General features: G+C 53.4%; 1 protein-coding gene and 1 long non-coding RNA gene across 11 annotated transcripts in view; one reads left to right on the forward strand and one right to left on the reverse strand.

Annotated features, from left to right (window-relative positions):
- SEPTIN9 (septin 9) overlaps positions 1-20,226 on the forward strand; it is a 214,333-nt gene that overhangs the window by 170,481 nt on the left and 23,626 nt on the right. The window lies entirely within an intron of this gene.
- On the reverse strand, positions 115-9,043 carry LOC115894792. 4 transcript variants are annotated; one of them, XR_004054984.1, is made up of 4 exons: positions 8,623-9,043; positions 4,035-4,302; positions 2,358-2,646; positions 115-1,800 (listed from the first exon to the last, which is right to left on the reverse strand). It is a non-coding gene; the product is annotated as an uncharacterized LOC115894792 (long non-coding RNA). The 4 variants fall into 4 exon arrangements; XR_004054986.1 differs by lacking the exon at positions 8,623-9,043 and having other exon boundaries at positions 115-809; positions 1,567-1,800; positions 4,035-4,625; XR_004054985.1 differs by lacking the exon at positions 8,623-9,043 and having other exon boundaries at positions 2,358-2,643; positions 4,035-4,625.

Genomic DNA, 20,226 nt, shown 5'->3' on the forward strand with positions numbered 1-20,226 from the left:
TTTACTCTGAACCGGGCACCCTGGGCCCTCCCTCAGTGACGCAGTGAAGTCACTGTGACGTGTGTAGTTGGTGAGAAAGTGCCTCCTGTAGTATTTTACTCTTCTTAGAGGGTGAATAAGGCTTGTTTATTATAAATAATTATTTACAGAATACATGAAGTTTAAGCTGACTGCGGGCCACGTCTCGTCCTCCAGACGGCCTTCCTCCATGGCAGCGTGCCCTGGGTAAACCCACGCACCACCCTAGCTACAGCTGGTACCCCACAGGCTCCCTGGACTCACCCTGAAGGGGGGCTGGATTTTCTGCCTGTCCCGAGGAGAGGGCTGCAGGACAGTCCCCAGCGAGCCCTTCTGAGGGCTGTAACCTCTTCTGCTGGTATTTTCCTGTTCTCCAGGAACGTTTCAAGCTTCCAGCAGAAGCCAACCCACCAGAGTCACTTTCTACCCTGCTCACCATCCGTCCTGCCCTCACTCCTTCAGCAGACCCCCATGCACAGCCCAGTGCAGGAGTTGGGGTGGGAAGGGGTCCCGGGTGGGCTGGAGCAAGGTTCCCAGCCAGGGCGGGGTCCCGAGGTGTGGTCCACAGCCAGGACTGTGATTCGGGGGGCCCTTGCCTTGTTCCAGCCCCGGCGCCACCGCTATCCTTGCGCTCAATGGACTCACTGGTTCCAGGCTCTAAAACCTCGGTGAGCTCTGTAGACAGGGAGGAGCCCCACTCGTGGGTAGAGAGACTGCCGGGTCCATTTGCCTGTTACGAACCACATGGCCTCGGACCTGCCATTCCTTCTCTCTGAGCCATAGTCTTTTGTCTGAAAAATGGATAATCATGGTTACCACATCAGGGGCCATCATGAAGACAAATGGAGATGAAACGGAAGAGGCTCAGCACGGAACCTGGACACAGAAGTGCTAAGTGTGTGTTACCAGCTGCGGTGGCTGCCAAGGCCCAACCACATGGCAGCCGCTGGCTGAGTGGCGGGCAGGAAGTGGGGGGCAGGAGCATGTAAGACGGGCCTTCCTGAAGCTTCTGATCCAGTGAGATAAGTATACACTCAGCTCTAAGATGGAATGTCCCGGGAAAGTGGTGACTGCAAAGGCTTTGTGGCCCAGGAATGTGAGATGCACCTCTGGGCACTAGAATTTCACCAGAGCTCGGGGAGGAGGTCAGCTCAGATATAGGGACAACGGGAGAGATGGGAGTGAGAAAACGGCTTGGTATCTGGAAGTGGAGCCTGGAGAGGTGGGCATGGGGACAGAAGAGGGCCTTGGGGGCCATGGGCCCATGTGTCCAGGAGGTGGAGGCAGTGAATGGGGCCAAGATCGGCCCCACACATGGTACCACCAGCCCTGCCAAGCCTGCACCTGCTCCTCGGGCCACCTGAGTGCCGCTCCCACCTGGCACCCCTCGGTCTGAGTCCTGCTTACTGCCCTCCTGGGAAGAGTGAGGCTACTCGCATAAAATCCCTCAGCTGTCCTTTCCTGTCCTGGCTGCCTCCCGGCCTTGCCCAGGGTTAGCCGTTGACCTGAACTGCCCGGTCCCACCTCCCCAGACTCCTGGGGCCTTACCCTGGCACCAACAGCCACCTCCATCTTCATCATTCACTCGTGCATTCACCCAGCAGTGTTTTTTGGGCATCCACTCAATAATATCAAGGTGCTGAGATGCGGCTGTGGTTAAGACCCCAGGCCCTGTCTGTGAGGACCTCACAGTTGCCATTTCCCCAGAGCACAGCCCCAGTCAGGCACACTGTGGGGTCCAGAAAGAGAAACTAACACATCGCGTTCGTCCATTTCGAGTTGCTGTAAAGGAATAGCTGAGGCTGGGGGGTTATTTGGCTCACGGTTCTGCAGGCTAGTACAAGTGGCGCCAGCATCTGCTCGGCTTCTGGGGAGGCCCCAGGAAGCTTTTCCTCATGGTAGAAGGTGAAGGGAGAGCTGGCCCGTCGCATGGCGAGAGAGGGAACTCCCAGACTCTTTTTTTTTTTCTTTTGAGATGGAGTCTCGCTCTGTCACCCAGGCTGGAGTGCAGTGGCACAATCCTCAGCTCACTGTAACCTCAGACTCCTGAGTAGCTGGGATAACAGGCACACACCACCACGCCCAGCTAATTTTTTTGTGTTTTTACTAGAGACGGGGTTTTGCCATGTTGGTTGGGCTGGACCCAAACTCCTGACCTTGTGATCCACCCGCCTCAGCCTCCCAAAGTGCTGGGATTACAGGTGTGAGCCATCGCACCCAGCCCTCCCAGACTCTTTATAGCAATCAGATCTCCCACACCTGATGACCATGGGGAGGGCACCAAGCCTTCTATGAGAGATCCGCCCCCATGACCCAACCCCTGCCCCTGCAGGCCTTACCTCCAACATCAGGGATCACATTTCAGCATGAGATTTGGAGGGGACAATGTCCAAACCATATCACGCATGACCTGTCTGTGCATGCCTCAGATGTATCTACAGAAGCAGTAGAAGCTCCTTCTCTGTTCCTTGTTGAGAGGGCAGTGGGGGAGAAATGACTCAGGGATGGGAGGCTGGTCCCCTGAGGGGCCCTGGTGTTTGTGGAGTGGGAGTGAGGGAAGGCCCCTACTTCATGTGTGCCGTGCTGGGCTGGCTCCTCACAGCTCACCGTGGGGCTCCCCGAGGACTGCTGGGGAAGAAAGAGCTAATTAACTTGGAGACCCGACTGCTGAAGTTATTAAACTTGAGCAACACAGGGGCCCCTCTCCCTCTGGGGCCCATGTCACCCAGCACAGTGGGGCTTCATTGAGTTTTTTCTTGTCCATCAAGGCTCCTGGCTGGTGTGGTTGGGGTTTGGGATATGGGGAGGGAGAGGGCTTGGGCCTCTTCCAGATTTGGAGTGGGTCCACCAGAGATGGCCCAGGAAACCGCGGGGGCCACCCCCAGCAGCTGGGGGCTCCTGCGGTCATTTCTTCTTGGTCGTGTTGAGCAGCCCTAGCCCCTGGAGCCCTCTGCCGGGGATGCGGGGACCTGCTGGGCCAGGGTCCTCACTGCTGCCGCTATGCACAGCTGCGTCTTGCATCTGGGGGGTGGGGTGCTGAGTGGGGTGTCTTAGCAGGCAGGTTTTCCCTTCTTGTCCCTTCTACCCAGAGACCTTGGGGACGAGTTGAGTGAGACCTTTCCGGTTTCTGACTGGCTGTGTTTCTGTTGCCATCCCCCACTCCTTTTAAGTGGAGGTTTATGACTTCCTTCTTTATTTAAAAGGGTCATTTAGTGACTTAGCAGATTGCAGTCCGTGTCACCCAGGGCCCTTTTAAAAATCCATGGGGAGGCTGGGCGCGGTGGCTCACGCCTGTAATCCCAGCACTTTGGGAGGATGAGGCGGGCGGGTCACCTGAAGTCAGGAGTTCGAGACCAGCCTGGCCAACATGGAGAAACCGGTTTCTACCTCTAGTAAAAATACAAAAAATTAGCCGGGTGTGGTGGCACATGACTGTAATACCAGTTACTCGGGAGGCTGAGGCAGGAGAATCGCTTGAATCCAGGAGGCGGAGGTTGCAGTGAGCCGAGATCACGCCACTGCACTCCAGCCTGGGCGACAGAGTGAGACTCTGTCTCAAAAAAATAAAAATAAATAAATACTAAAAATAAAAATCCGTGAGGAGACCTCTGTGTCCATTGGCTGGTGTGAGGAGAGGGTGAGGAGGTGCAGAGAAGGTACCAGGCTGAGGACCGCCCTGACCCTGGGACTATAGAATTGAAGGAGGGGGCACATGAAAGATGTTCCCAGACTTGGGCTGGAGGCTGGGGACATCCGAGGGCAAGGACGATGCTGTCCCCGCTCTTGCTTGCAGAGGAGTGCACAGGGCTCGCTGGCCTCTTGTTGCTGTTTAAGTGGTAGCTTTATGGAGACAGAATTCGCATACTGTGACCTTGACCTTTTCAAAGCCTACAGTTCAGTGGTTTTGCTGTACTCACGAAGTGGTTGTATTAGGGTCATCCAGAGAAACAGAACCAATAGAAGGTGTGTAGGTGTGCACAGATAAAGAGATTTATTCTTGTGAGGAGTTGACTCACCTCATTTCGGAAGTTGGCAAGTGCCAAGATTCGCAGAGTAAATCAGCAGGCTGGAGACTCGGGAGAGCCCTTGGTGTGGCTCTGGTGTCCACCTGAAGGCCCAAGACCCAGGAGAGCCAATGGCGTCGTTCCGGTCCTGAGACCCAGGAAGAGCCCGTGTGTCCGTTTGAGTCTGAAGCAGGAAAAAACTGATGTTCCAGGTTGAAGGCGGTTAAGCAGGAAGAATTCGCTCTCACTCAGGCCTTGTGTCCTATTCAGACCTTCAGGTCTTTGTCACAAAATTACAAAGTCCCGATCAGAACAAAATCTGAGAAAAACAAAACCCTTTCCTTCTATCGGTTTTGGATTCATTGGCTGGGACCCTGGAAATTAGACTGCCAGAGAGATTAACAGGAAACAAGCGTAACAATTCAAGTAAGTTTTACTTGACACAGAGCCTTCATAAGGAAATGAAGACCCAGAGAAACCGTTAGCCTGAGCGGTTTTTGTTTTGTTTTGAGACAAGGTCTCACTCTGTAGCCCGTCCAGGCTGGAGTGCAGTGGCCCAATCACAGCTCACTGCAGCCTTGACTTTCTAGGCTCAAGCTGGGACCCAGCTGCCGGCCCCAGGAGCTGTTCTGAACCCACTCTTAAGTCCCAGCTCAGACTCCCAAGTAGCAGGGACTACAGGCATGCGTCACCCTGCCTGTCTAATTTTTTATTTTTTGTAGAGACAGGGTCCCACTATGTTGCCCGGGCTGGTCTCAAACTCCTGGGCTCAAGCAGTCCTCCTGCCTTGGCCTCCCAAAGTGCTGGGATTACAGGCATGAGCCACCGTGCCCGGCCTAGGCCTGAGCAGTTTTTATTTGTTTTGCTTGTTTTATTTCTTTTTTGCTTGTTTTGAGCAGTTTTTTTTGTTTTGTTTTGTTTATTTATTTTGTTTTTCTGTTGCCCAGGCTGGAGTGCAGTGGCATGATCTCTGCTCACTGCTACTACCTCTGTCTCCCGGGTTCAAGCCATTCTCACGCCTCAGCCTCCTGAGTAGCTGCGACTACAGGCATGTGCCACCACACCCGGCTAATTTTTGTATTTTTAGTAGGGATGGGGTTTTACCATGTTGGCCAGGCTGTTCTTCAACTCCTGACCTCAAGTGATCCGGCCACCTCGGCCTTCCAAAGTACTGGGATGACAGGCGTGAGCCGCTGTGCCCAGCCTAAGCCTGGACGTTTTTATGCTGGGTTTGATGAAGAGTAACTAAAGTCATGGGAACCTGTGACAGAGCAACAAAAGATGAGCTGAACAGTGAGCCCGGGGCGGGGGTCTCGGCAAGGCCTGTGTACCGGGGCCCCTCTCAGATCCTCTATCTCTGGAGATGAGGCTGTTCATTTCCCCTGGGTGTAGGGAGGGCACCTCTTTTTTTTTTTTTTTTTTTTTGAGACGGAGTCTCGCTGTGTCGCCCAGGCTGGAGTGCAGTGGCCGGATCTCAGCTCACTGCAAGCTCCACCTCCCGGATTTACGCCATTCTCCTGCCTCAGCCTCCCGAGTAGCTGGGACTACAGGCGCCCGCCACCTCGCCCGGCTAGCTTTTTGTATTTTTTAGTAGAGACGGGGTTTCACCGTGTTAGCCAGGATGGTCTCGATCTCCTGACCTCGTGATCTGCCCGTCTCGGCCTCCCAAAGTGCTAGGATTACAGGCTTGAGCCACCACGCCCGGCCGGGAGGGCACCTCTTACATGAGGGGCTTATGACCTACTTCAGAGAAGGGGCAGCCAGCAAGTCCTTCTTGGACCTGCCATTTCTTAAATTCCTTCAGCCGAAAATATTCACTGTGCCAAGGCACTGTATCTTGGAGTGTGCCTTCCAAACCCTGTTGCCTTCAACTGATCAGGTGAGGCTCACCCCCATCAGAGCACACAGTGTGCTTTCCCCGGGCTCCTGGTTGCACCCTTTTCCCGTTTGCCTTGAGAACACTCACCAGCAGTGCTTGTGGCTGCAGCATTCACCCCGAGATAACTTTGCCAGGAAGTAGCTTGCTTTTATTATTATTTTCACATCACTCTAGTATATTGACTTCGGAAACAGAAGACATCATTCTGTTTATAGCATATTCCATTTTTAGTAGTGGTATTCCCATTAAAAAAAAATGGTAATTCTCAGCCGGGTGTGGTGGCTCATGCCTGTAATCCTAGCACTTGGGAAGGCTGAAGCAGGCCGATCACCTGAGGCCAGGAGTTGGAGACCAGCCTGGCCAACATGGTGAAATCCCGTCTCTACTAAGAATACAAAAATTAGCCGGGCGTGGTGGCAGGTGCCTGTAATCCCAGCTATTTGGGAGGCTGATGCAGAATTGCTTGAACCCGGGAGGCAGAGGTTGCAGTGAGCCAAGATCGTGCCATTGCATTCTAGCCTGGACGACAGAGCAAGATTCAATCTCAAAAAAAAAAAAAAGTAATTCTCGATCGCTAAAAATGTCAAATCCTAGAGAACACAGCATTCCTACAAGTGATATTAACATTGTTCTTCATCAGTTGGTGGCTGAAGATTCATTTGATGAATCCGATTTTTCCAGAATAGATGACTCAGATGATCCTGTTGTTTTGCTTAGAAATTAAAAATTTTTTTCTTTTTAATTTTCTTTGTTTTTTGAGATGGAATCTCTCTCTGTTGCCCAGGCTGGAGGTCAGTGGCACGATCTCGGCTTACTGCAGCCTCTACCTCCCGGGTTCAAGTGATTCTCGTCTCAGCCTCCCGAGTTTAGCTGGGATTACAAGGTGCCTGCCACCACACCTGGCTAATTTTTTGTATTTTTAGTAGAGATGGTGTTTCACCAGGTTGACCAGGCTGGTCTCAAACTCCTGACCTCAAGTGATCCACCCATGTCGCTTCCAAAGCGCAGGGATTACAGGCATGAGCTACCACACCTGGCCGGTTTTTATATTTAATTTTCACATAGAACATCAGTCAGATTTGCTTCAGCCTCAAAGAGCATGTTTATGTAAAATTAAGTGAGTGCTGGGAGTGAGCTGAACTTTTTTTTTTTTCTAAAAGGTAAAGAGTTAAATATTAAACTCATCCAAAAATACCCTCGCAGATACACTCAGAATAATGTTTGACCAAATACCTAGGTGCCCCATAGCCCAGTCCAATTAACACAGAAAATTAACCATCACAGTTACACAGCCATCGCCATTAATCCCAGCACGTTTCATCATCCCCAAAAGAGACCCTGCCCTCATTAGCCATTCCCCGTTCCCAACTCCGGGCTCTCCGCCCCAGCCACCGCTCATCTTTCGTCTCTATGAATTTACCTATTCTAGATAGTTTGTATAAATGGAATCCTACAATATGTGGCCTTGGTGTCTGGCTCCTTTCACTTGGTAGAATGTTTTCAAGGCTCATCCACATTGTAACAGGTGCTGGCGCTTCATTCTTTTTCATGGCTGAATAATATTCCATCGTGGATAGACCACACTGCGTATCTCTTCATCTGCTGATGGACATTTGGGTTGTTTCTACTTGGCTGTTGTGAAGAGTTTTGCAGTGAGTGCCAGTCTACAGGTTTTTGTGCGAACACATTTTTCATTTCTCTTGGGTAATTACAAGGTCGTGTGGTCTGCTGAGGGACCTTTAAGCCATGTGTCTGCTGAGGGACCCAGGCCTGGTGGGGGTGCATTGCTGTGCTTGGCCAGCCAGGTGCTGTGAGTCCCTGTCACAGCCATTTCTCTGTACTGTGCTCTGAGGTTGCTCTCACAGGCACAGGGCACTGTGAGCCCCAGGAGGCCAAGGCCCCCTTTGTTTCATCTTGAGTCCAGGCCTCGCTCCATGAACTAGGATAAGTGGACATTGAATCAGCACAGGGACAGGTGTGGCCAGGGATGCAGCATGGCCCCGGGGGCCTGCAGCTGGGTCCTGGCTGCTGACTTCCAGTTTCCTTTGCCTGTTGGAGCCCACAACAAGTCAGAAAGGGGAAATGCAAGGTTCGTGTGTCTTTTCTGTGGTATATTGGCAGGCCTGGGTGGGTGAGCTGCTTGCAGCTTAGTTGCAGCGTGAGAGAGGAAGTGGGAGTGGAGGGGGAGGGTGAGTTTGGTGTAACTCACCCCGGTAGGGGGCTGGGCTGAGGCTGGGGGAAGTGACTTTTATTTTTCTGAGAGGATTCTTCCCTGGGACCAACTTCAAACCCGGGTAGACAGGACCTTCCTGGGGGAGGCTGGAAGTGCTGGGGGCCCCAGGTGAGGGTGGCCACAGGTCTCCCAGGGCCACCGTCTTTGGGAAGCAATGTGTTACCGTCTTTCTGGACTGACACACACACACACACACACACACACACACACACACACACACGAGTAAACTGTAACACAAATGTGTACCCGTTAAAGTGCCTACTTTAAACCACCACATGACCTGTAAAGCAAAGGCCCTGGCCCTGGCCCGCATCTGGGTGCCCATTCCCCAGCCAGCCAGTGGGCAGTTTATGCTGCAGTCTGTTACCATCCCTCAGGGATACAGCCGAGGAGCCCAGCTGGCTTGGAAGGCCCAGTGGGTGCAGCCTCTGGAAAGCGGTCAGGCTCCGGCCAGGCCCCTTCCCCCTCCCAGCCTTGGGAGAAATTACCATATGAATGTAGCTTCTTCCCGGAGTTCGGGCTGGAAGGGGCCTGGGAGGGGACAGGCTCCCACCCTAGGAGCTTCCAGGTTCCGGCTGCTGTCCGTGTTGGCTGCGTGAGCGTGAGCGAGCCAGGGGTCACTACTAGGTGGAAGGAGGAAGCCGGCATTTCTTCCTGGAGATCACCGTTGGAGTCCCACAGTAGGTCAGCCCCAGGCCCTGGGTCCTCGGGAGGAGGAGAAAGAAGAGAAGCAGGAAGTATGGAGGGTGGGCCGGGACCAAAAGAGACACAGGATTGGGGCAGTGTGGGAGACCCTGGGGGCTCCCTCATTTAATCAGCTAACATCACAGTGTTCATAAGAACACACTATTCCTGCGGTTTTATTACTTTGCTCTGATTTCAAAAGGCACAACTGATTACTTTAGGGAACGGAGAATCTAAAGAAGGCCTCGCAGGAGAGGGTCAGTTGTGATCAGGTAAATGTGAGCCGTTTATAAACTGTAGAGTGTGGAGCACCGGTCAGCCCTGGGGTCAGTGTTCCTCTGATGCTCAGCTCGGCCTCTGTACCTTTTAGTGCCCGACTGAGCTCTGTGGGGGTCAGGGCCGGGTCTGGTACATTCGGGACTTCTACCAAGCCCCTGGCAGTGTCTCAGTTACTAAATCCAGTTTGCCAGTGACTAAATCCACTTAGCAGGTTCCCAAATCACTCTTCCATTGGGGCCGGCCATGTCGCGTCAGGCTTTTCATGCAGGATGGCAGATGGATAGACGCTGGGACCAAGTCATCCTCGGGCCGCGAGACGTCTGAGCCTTTGCTGGTGTCTGGGAAGATGCTAGCCGTCCGTGGCATGTCTACCACGCAGGGCTTGCTGACCACGGCCTCTAAGGGACCCCCCTGCCTCAGTGTGGGGACTGGCCTGGCCAAGGTCTCAGTGTCTGGTTGGAGCCAGGCATAGGCGCAGGTGTTCTGGGTGGAGGCCCCCTGCCCACGGGCTCTGCTTGTCCTGTGTCCCTGGTCCTTACTGTGTCTTCTGTGTTCCTAGGAGAGCCCCCAGGGGTCCTGAGCCCAGCACTGGGGTTGGGGAATGGGCGGGGAAGTGGGTGGGGATTAGAGTCCCTGGCTAAAGAACAGCCAGGCCCCAAGTCCCCGCCCCACTCCCCTCTCCACCGGGCGCCTCATCCCACACTGACCATTTCCTGAACAAAATTTCCTGAACCGGCCTCCCACCCTGGCTGTCCCAGGAAGCCCATCCATCCTTCCACCTTAATGCTTTATGGCTCCAGAAGGACGATGGAAGCCGGAAATCATGAGCCTCTCATTCACAGGCGGCCACACACCAAAGCCGCGGGAACGCCGTGGGAAAGGACTGTGGCCAGCACGGCTGGCACAGGGGGAGTGGTGTTACCGGGGTAGATGGGAGCCGTGGCTGCCCCCATGCTGGTCTGGGAGAGAGGAGGGGCCGGACGAAAGGGCAGCAGGCTGGCCATTCATTCATTCATTCATTCACTCATTCACAGCATCTTACTGGTTGCTTCGGACGTGTAAGGTTTTGTGGGCAGTGAATGCAACGGATCCCAGACAGCAATCTGAGGGCCACGTGTGTAAGAACTGAGGGACCCGGTGTAGATGAGCTATCCTGGGAAAACAAAAGGGAGTTCTAGGAACAACATGGAGAAAGGATGGCCCCAGCAGGGAGGACCTCTGTGGGTAGCCTCATTGGAAGAGCTGAAAGGCAGCCAGGGAGGCTGTGTGTGGATGGAAGCTGAAGAGTAGGTTAGGGGAGTGTGTTTCGTTAACAAAGACCTCAAGCATTTACTGACCAGGCACAACACTATGTGCTTCATAAATAAATATCTCATTTGATCCCCAGCATTCTTATGAGACAGATGTTATTATCCCATTTCACATGTAATAACATTGAGGTGTAGAGTGTTTAAGTTACTTGCTCAGGGTCACACCGCACGTTGGTGGTAGGACAGGATTCTGGAGCCATAGGAATATGGTTTATCCCAGGTGCAATGGAAACCAGTCACAGCTTCATGGAGGGAAATGATCAGATTAATAAATTTTACACAGGCCTCCTGCCGCTTTGAGGAGGAGGGATTGGGGTAGGGACAGAAAATGGTGGTAGCTTAGATTGCAGGTGGCTGTGAGATGTGTTGGGTTAACATTGATGGAAGTTTGGGATGGATGAGTGGATTTGGAGTAATGGAAATGGAGGGCCTAGGCCCGGCCCCTAGAGATCTAGCTGCAATAGCTGTTGGCTGGAGAGGCCGTTCACTTTGATGCAGGATGGGGTGGGAGGCAGGTGGGATGGGAGCTCCAGAGTTCAGCCTGGGGCACGGTCATTTGGTTCAAGGTGTCTTCAGATGTCGGGGCTTGACAGTGGCCGTGGCTGCGGATAGCCAGGACCCAGCAGAGGGCCTGGCACAGTGGGGCCCAGGGACACGTCTTTGAGTCAGGCTGGCAGTCAAGTGTGAATCTGGACAAAGAAGGTGGCATTGTTGGCATTGAATGTCCAGGGGCTGGGTGAAGTCAGCTAGACTCCGCTGGTGAGGGTGGAGGAGGAGCCAGCAGAGGCTGAGAGAATTGCCAGAGACAGGAGGAGGGTCAGCAGAACCATGCACAGAAGCCTGGAGAAGATTTGGGGAAAGGAAGGGCTGGGTGGTCGTCATTCCCTGCAGCTCGGAGGCAAGGGTGACCCCTGTGTGTTTCATTCTTCAGAGGACTGGTGGCTCTGTCTGGTCAGAACCCCAAGTCCAGAGGTGCATCTGAGCTTCATGCCACAGTGCAGGCAGCAGGGGCCACAGTGCAGGCCCGTAGGGTCACAGTAAGCCTGCTGCTTCCTGGTGTCTCATACCCTGAGCTCAGTTTGCTTGGATGCCCTGTGCAGCATCCCCTAAGGCAGTGTTCCAGAGAGGATGAAAGTGACTGTCTCGAGGTGTGACCAGGTAGTGGTCTATGCACACTGCTTTTTCCTGGGGAGAGTCTGGGATGAAAGGGTATGTGTGTGTTTCTGAAACTGAGACTCCTTGGATAGGCTACATCCACCTATCCATCCATCTTTCCACCTACCTGTCTTTCCACCCACCCACCCATCCAACCACCCACTCATCCACTCACCCACCCATCCACTCATCCACCCATCCACCCATCCACCCATCTATCTATCCACTCATCCATCCATCCATCCACTCATCCACTCATCTACCCATCCACCCATCCACTCATTCACCTATCCACTCATTCACCTATCTATCCATCCACTCATCCACCCATCCACTCATCCACCCATCCACCCATCTATCCACTCATCTGTCCATCCACTCATCTACCCATCCACCCATCCACTCATCCACTTATCCACTCATTCACTCATCCACCCATCCACTCATTCAACCATCTATCCATCCACTCATCCGCCCGACCATCTACTCACCTACCCATCTACTCATCTACCCATCTACCCATCTATATATCCACTCATCCACCCATCCACTCATCCACTCATCCACCCATCCACCCATCTGTCTATCCACCCATCCACTCATCCACCTATCCACTCATTCACTCTTCCACCCATCCACTCATTCACCCATCTATCCATCCACTCATCCATCCATCCATCCATCCACTCATCCACCTATCCACCCATCCACTCATCCACTCATCCACCCATCTACTCATCCACCCATCCACTCATTCACCCATCTATCCATCCACTCATCCACCCACCCATCCACTCATCATCCATCCACTCACCTACCCATCCACCCATCCACTCATCTATCCATCCACTCACTCACCCATCCACTCACCCACCCATCCACTCACCCATCCATCTGCCCATCCACCCATCCACTCATCTGTCCATCAACTCATCCACACACTCATCCATCCATCCACTCACCCACCCATCCACTCACCCATCCACCCACCCATCCATCTACCCATCCACTCACCCATCCATCTACCCATCCACTCATCCACCCATCCACTCGTCTACTCATCCACTCATCCACTCATCCATCCATCCACTCATCTACCAATTCACTCATCCACCCATCTACTCATCCATCCATCCACTCACCCACTCATCCACCCATCCACCCATCCACTCACCTATCAATCTACCCATCCACTCATCTACCCATCCACTCACCCATCCATCCGTTCACCCATCCATCTACCCATCCACTCATCCGCTCATCCACTTGTCTACTCATCCACTCATCCATCCATCCACTCATCCCCCAATTCACTCACCCAACCATCTAGTCATTGATCCATTTGCTCATTCATCCACCCACCCATCCATTCACCTGCCTGTTCGTCCACCTACCCATCCATTCATCCATCTGTCCATCCACCCACCCACCCACTCACCCATTCATACACCCATACACCCATCCATTCATCCAACCATCCATCCCCATCCTTACTTCAGAAAGCATTTGAAGTTGCTGGGGTGTGCACTTGGAAAATGCGTCATAAGCTTTCATAAGGCCTCTCTTTGGCTTCCTCACTTCTTTGATCGATCTTTCTTTCGGACATGTAGGATTCTGAGCAGCTCTTCTGGGAGGTGGGTGCAGTCCAGGTAGGTTGCCTGCAAAGCTAGGACCGAGGGAGCCACATCCAAGGCCTTGTGGGTTCCCAAGGCAATGGCACTGTGGGCCTACTGCTTCCAGACCTCCTCAACTCCCAGGCTCCTGAGCAGGAGGACTCCTGGGGCAGGGCCTAGAGATGGGGAGAGAAAACAACTCCAGTCTCCCAACTCTCGTCAGCCCAGGTGGGTGCTACATGGATTGGGGGCACCTGGAGCAGCTGGCCCCTTCACCCCTTTCCCCCACCTTCCCAGCCCTTCTGGCTATAATCAGACAGTTGTGTGCGATGTCTTTCTCCCTCCTGAAGGAGTCATTTAGTCAGGCTCCTACTCATGGCCCAGGAATGTGCCCCTCCCTGCCTGCCCCCCACCCCCAAGCAGGCCCTGCCTCCAGCCAGCCCCCTGCTCTCTCTGAAGAGCCTGGGCATGGGGCAGCCTCTGCAGCATCCTTAGGGCCTGACCTGCACAGCAGAAGGGAATTGGGGAAAGCTTTTTTTTTCTACCCAGTTCCTGGCAGGGGGCCACCCTGTTGCACCCCAGAGACCCTTGTCTACGTGTTGTTATTTCAGATGATTTCATAAGTTGGGGGAGGTGGAACCCCAGCCCCCCCAGCCCCTGTTGTTGCCTCACTGCCGAGCTCTGCTGTGTATCTGCTGACAGGCCTGCTGATAGCAGAAGGGACTGGAGAGAGGGAGGCTCTGGGTCCTGCTCTCCCCCACCCCTGCTTAGGGGACATCCCTGATAAGAGGAAATTCCAGCCTGTGACAGATGGCCAGTGTCCACCCACCCATGGGGGAACTTTTCTTTCTCTTTTTAAGTTTGCAGATTTGCCAAGAACTAATGGAATCTCTGTGGTTGGCTGGCCACTGTGGACATGGCCAGAGGGCTGGCACAGGCTGGATCTTGGGGTTGCTTTGGGGTAGGGGCCGCTCCTGCTGGAATGTTCTCTGGGGTGGGGGAGGCATCAGGGCCATTCCCTGATCCTCCCTCTGCAGTGGATCCACTTCAGGGGCTGGGGCAAGGCAAGAGGGCAGCGGAAAACAGAATATAAAATAGCACCCCCCACACACCACAGCAGAAGTCAGAGGATTCATCTTTGGCCTGCCCTCCCTGCAGCCTGAGTTCTGAGAGTGGCTCTTTAGGAAGTGAATGGCGATGGTTTGCAGGTCAGAGCTTGCTCTGGCCCGAGATTGATGTCTCAATAGGCCATGGAGCCTGGGTGAAAAAACTCAGGCTGGGGAGATGGCGGGCTGCAAATGAAAGAACAGAGGAGGCCTCTTCCAGAAAGGGGCGGGTGGTGTGGGGAGCCTTTGGACTTTGTCCAAATTTGACTTTACCGACTGGGGCCGATTGAAAGCGTGCTGGCAGAAAGGCAGAGCTGCTTGAGATTCCTTCCTCCACAATAGAGGAGAGGTTTGCTTGAAAAGGTTTGGCGAGGGAAAAGCTGGAGGAACCTTGGCCGGCATTAAAAGTGGGGACCCCCGCCCCCCTGCCTTGGGGGCGCCTGGGGCCCCTGAATGAATGAAAGAGGAGGCTGGATAGAGACAGACTCACACCACCTGTCCTTTCCAGGTCCTGCAAAGGAGCACACAGGATTCTTGTTGGCTCTTCCACCTTGTCACTCCCTGAGAAGGAGAGAGCACTGACAGGGGAACCGTAAAGCTGCGGCTTTGTTTAAGCCCCATCGTGGAAACCGGAAAGAGCTCCAGCTCGGAGAAAAATGCAGCTCTTTGCCTTTGCAAATCCCTGTCTTTCTCTGGGAGGCCAGAGCCATTGTGCTCAATTTCTAAGCAGGGTTTCAGAGTTTCTCAGGAGGGGAAGGCAGAGTCTCAGATTTCCGGATCCCGGGTCCTAAGCAGACTTGGAGGAGACGCTTCTTGCCCCATACAAAGTGTGAAGTGTCATTGGATTTGGAGTTAGTTAACAAATTAGATGAGCTGTGTGCATTTTAAAAATTCAGTCCTTGATCCCCCACCCACACACTTTTGCACAATTTGGTCATTTATATTCAGTGTTTCCATCTTTAGAAGAGAACAGGACGTCCCCGGTGACATTTAGGGAGTGTTTGTAGTAGCTTGGGTAGGTTAATAGGAGCACAGTGCAGTGGAAAGAGGAGTTGAGATGGGAAAAGATCCTGTTTTCAGAGCCCCCCAGGGATGACATTCCTCAGTGTCTCTGTCCACCCGCTCTGGAGTCCACTGTCCGTGAACAGCAACTTGTTCTCACTTGGGGGCTCTTCCTGCCGGAGCTCAGGGATGGAGGCCAGCTGGCCTCAGCCTTCTCCTCTTACCTCTTTGTTTCTCAGACTAATTTTCCACCTTGAATAATTTTTTTAACCTGCCCTCCCTCTTCTCTAGCCATAGAACCCAGAACTTCGTGTGTGTGGTCGAAAGTTTAGAGAGTGCTGAAGGTAATGCTGAGATAACCCTATTCAATTCTGTAAGTTCTCATCACACCAAGTTCTTTTTTTTATTTTCATTTTATTTCATTTTATAGGGATGAGGCCTCGCTACATTGCCCAGGCTGGTCTTGAACTCCTGGGCTCAAACGATCCTCCCGCCTCAGCCTCCCAGAGTGCCAAGTTATTGTTTTTAATTGGGATCCACTGGCCTAGGGATTCTTTGATGAACCCTCCAAAATGCGTGTGTGTCTGTCTGTCTGTCTTCAATATATACTTTTCTAGGGAGAGTCTTTACTTTTCACCAGATTCTAAAAGCGGTTTGTGGCACACACGTGTCCTGTACTACTGTACAGGACAATTCAGATTGTGAGTTCCTTACATGTTAAAGACTGCTTCACATCTGCCCAGAGGTCTTTGCTAATAAACATTTAAATAAATGAACTTGAAATTCCCATGTGCCACCGCTGTTTTCATTCTGACTGCTCTCAAGCCTGTAGTGTCATCTGCTTGTTACTGTGAAGTAGACACTCAATACATACTTTTCAAATGAATCAGTGTTGTGGTCTTGGTCCACTGGAACCCCAGGATCATCGTCTACCATTATTGTCTATAGTTTCTTTACCATCTTGTTCCAGAGCAGTTCTTTCTCTGAGGTCTGCCCACCTCTGCGCATGTGTCTAGTTTCCAGCCCTGTTGCCTTACCATTCTCTTTCCTTTACCTGCATTTCCTGAACTATTAGTAGTTAACAATAGCTTCTCCCTCAACCCACTCACTCATACCTGAAGTGAGAAGTCATCGTTGAGGCCTCTGTGGATTTTGTCAGCCCAACCTGGGGCGGCCTTCTGGAGGTGGAGTTTTCAGATGAGGGATGGACATTTTGGTGTCTGCTGGGTAGATCCACCTGGGAGCTTTGGCAGGGGCGCTGGGGCAGCTCTGTCTCTTCATTTTGGCTGTGGGACCCCTGGTGCACTAGGGTTTCTCAAGTAAGCATCTGTGTCCTGGGAGAGCCATAGGCAGGCCTGAGAGGGCCCCTGGAATCTGGGACCCCCAGCCCGGCCCAGTAGCTGGTACCATCACCTTTCTTGCAAGGAAGTTATGGAAACTAAAACGCTCGTGTGCTTTGATAGGCCTGGAGTGGCTCTAAGCCCTGGGAAGAGACCTGGCAACTTTCCCCAACTGGCGGGTGGAATCTTCTCCTGGCAGTTCAGGGCTCTGCCTCTAACTCCCTGGGGGAGAGCAACTGAAGGAGGAGCTGGAGTCCAAAGCCTCAGTGCTGAGCTGCCCACACCGCAGTTGGCACCTTCTGGGTCCTGGCTGCAGGAACCCCATACTTCTCCAGCCTTTCCATGGTGCCCAAAGACCTGGCCTGGGGAGGGGTCAGCAGCCTGGGGCTCACCTACCTGGCTTCAAATCCTGGCTCTACCACTTACTCGCTTTGCGACCCTCATAATTGACAAAAGTCCTCTTGGCCTCAGTTTCCTTATCTGTGAAATGGGACAGTATCAGTGACTACCTTATAGGAATGTGTGATGATCCATGAGTTATAATAATTCGTGAGCAGTGTTTAGAGTAACACCTGGGGCTGGGTGCCGTGGCTTATGTCTATAATCCCAGCACTTTGGGAGATCAAGGTGGGAGGATCGCTTGAGGCCAGGAGTTCGAAACCAAGCTGACCAACATTAGTGAGACCCACTCTCTAAAAAAAAAATTAGAGTAACGCCTGGCACAGAGAGCCCCAGTAAACCTCGACAGCTCTGATGAGCTTCGTTTCTTTATTTGTTCATATTCATTCACCAGACTTTTTGCCGGGGCTTTGCCGTGAGCCCTACGCTACTCTGAAGAAAGCTGGGCCAGAGTGAGCGTGATTGATGGATGAGGTGTCTGGCTTCACAAACCCAACGTGGGGAGGTCGTGGTGAGAGGAAACCACACACATCATTATTCAGTTACCATCGTGGGGAGACTGCCTGGACGCAGAGGGCAGGCTCTGTGTGGGAGCAGGGAGGGTAAGCCCCGGTTGCGAGGCAGGGCTTCCCCAGGATTCAGCAGGGATCTGAAGGACTTTGCAGGCACCCAGGGAGGTAGGAGAGGAAGAGGGAGCAGCCCTGGCTGGACCCTGTGCCCCTAGCATTGCCTGCATCAGGGACTCACTCACCTTTAAGAAGCCCCTTTGTGGGGGACAGGGAGCATCTGTTAATTTATAGGATCTGAAGTCCTCCATGAGCTCAAGGGTTCTGGGAAGGCCTGCAGGTGGCGGTAGGGCTGCCGCAGGAGTGGTGGCCCCAGGGTCTGGATTCCAGGGAGCCTGTAGAGGGAGGACAGCTTGAGGCTGCTCCTGTGTGTGTTGTTATGAGGCAAAGTAAGGAGAGTGCTGGGCCGGGGTGGATGGAGGCAAGGAAGTCTTCGCCAGGGCAAGGGCACCAGCTGCAGTTGCCGGCAGCTTTCTCCTGGACACGGGCCTGGAAGGCTGACAGGGTGTGGTGAGTGCCACTGGCTCCACGGCCGTGGCCTGGTCAGTGGCTTCACAGGCCTCCGTGGGCAGGAGGAGGATGACCTTGCATTCAGCTTGGCCACCATTGGCAGTGACTGACGAGGTATGTGGGGATGTGGCCATTTCAGTCCGTGCTCTGAGAGCCAGGCATGGGTTGGATTTGGGGAAGATGGGAATGGCATTGACTTGACTTCAGAGCTTTGTCCTGGGGTGCAGGCCCGGCTGTGACATGGGTACCATGTGGCTGTCCCCTGAAGCTGGCAACGGCATTGGGCCATGGCTCAGGGTCCCTTGCCCCAGCGACACCATCTCTGCATTTGGCCAGCAAGGCTGATGGGACGTGTGTGGACATTTCTGGGTCATAGACCAGGCAGCATGACACACAGGGAGGGGTGGGCAGAGAAGGGCGGCCCCTGGGTCTCGGTTTCCACGTCGGGCTTTACAAGCCTGCTGTGTCAAGCCTCTCCCTCGGCACCGGGCCAGGTGGGCCAAGGTCAGCCCTGGGGCTGTGATGAATGTGAGTGCCTCTAAAGTGTGCCACATCCAATAGCTACCTCCTCTCTGGGCACTGTCTCCCAGCCAGATATCCTACAGCCTCCCGTCCCAGCCACAGGCAGTGATCCAATTCCCTCATCCTTGGCAGGCCCTGGGGTGGGGGTAAGAATTTGTCACCAAGCGCAGACATTGGCAGAGGGTGCTGGCTCAAGGCCGAGTGGATTACATCCCTGCCTTAGACCCACCCGCAGCTCTGGAGAAAAGATGGCCCAGTGGACGCTGGCGGGGAGGAGGGAGCTGGTCCCCAAGATGGGCAGATGTAGGGGCAGTCCCCATCACAGGACCAGTGACCCACTGCCACCAGTGCCAGCGAATGGCAGAGGGGCCCTGGCACAAGGCCTGGGTTCAGAATGGGAACCTGCAGAGAAACCGTCACGGTCTCCTGCCACCTCACACCTCCGGCTGGCTGCCACCCCAGAAACATCCTCGCTGCAAGAAGATGGGGGGCTTGTCTGGGGCACAGTCTGGCAACACCAACTTGAGGAACTCAGGCCTAAGTGTTGGCATCTGGGCCTCAGCTGTCCTCTGAGCTGTAAAGCTGGCTCCTGGGCACTTGTGGAAAACATTGGACTCTTTTCTTTATTTTAGTGTACTTTACATTCTGGGATACACGTGCAGAACGTGCAGGTTTGTTACGTAGGAATACATGTGCCATGGTGGTTTGTTGCACCCACTGGACTCTTCAATCCAGCTCCACTAGAAATGACTGCCTTCTTTCCCTCCTTCCCTCCCTCCCTCCTCCCCTCCCTTTTTTCCTTCCTTCCCTCATTCCTTTCCCCTCCGTCCCTCCCTTCTTTCCCTTCCTCTCCCTTCCTCATGGGGACATAATTTCCATATTACACTATCCGCTGATTCAGAAAGCACAGTTGAGTGGCATTTTTTCACAGCCTTCTATAAGCATCACCTCTAATTCCAGAACGTTTTCCTCACCCCAAAAGGAAACGCCATCCTCGGTACACAGTCACTCCCCTTCCCCCAGCCCCTGGAAATCACCAGTCTGCTCTTTGTCCCTATAGATGTACTTGCTCTGAACGTTTCATATAACTAGAACCATAAAAGATGTGACCTTTTGTGCTTGGTTTCTTGCAGTTGGAATGTTTTCAGAGTTCATCTCTGTTGGAGCATGCTCGTGCCTTTTTATGGCTGAGTCATAGTCCACTGTGCGGACTCACCACAGTGGGTTCCTCCATGCCTCTGTTGGCGGATGTGTTAGTTATTTTTGGAGCAGGTGTGTTGCGCTACTCAGGGGCTACGCTAGGAGCTGGGATATCACTGAGCAAGCCACAGCCTCGGGCACCCGGGAGCTCGCAGAGCAGGAGCTGGGAGGGAGGTCAGGAGGTGCACGGCCTGTTTCCCAGGGTGGAGAGACTTGCGAAAGGTCATTTGGAACCAGCACCAGAACCAGAGCCCCAGGCCCCTGACTCTCAGCCATGGAGCCAGGAGGGAAGCTCTGCATTTTGCTTTGACTGTGGGGTGACCTGTCAGTTACTGTCCAAATCAGAACCTTTCGGAGAGTCGACGTGGGTACTGGTGATCATTAGTCTGGATACCCGAAAGAATGG

Source organism: Rhinopithecus roxellana, chromosome 19, assembly GCF_007565055.1.
Source record: "Rhinopithecus roxellana isolate Shanxi Qingling chromosome 19, ASM756505v1, whole genome shotgun sequence".
Taxonomy (NCBI): domain Eukaryota; kingdom Metazoa; phylum Chordata; class Mammalia; order Primates; family Cercopithecidae; genus Rhinopithecus; species Rhinopithecus roxellana.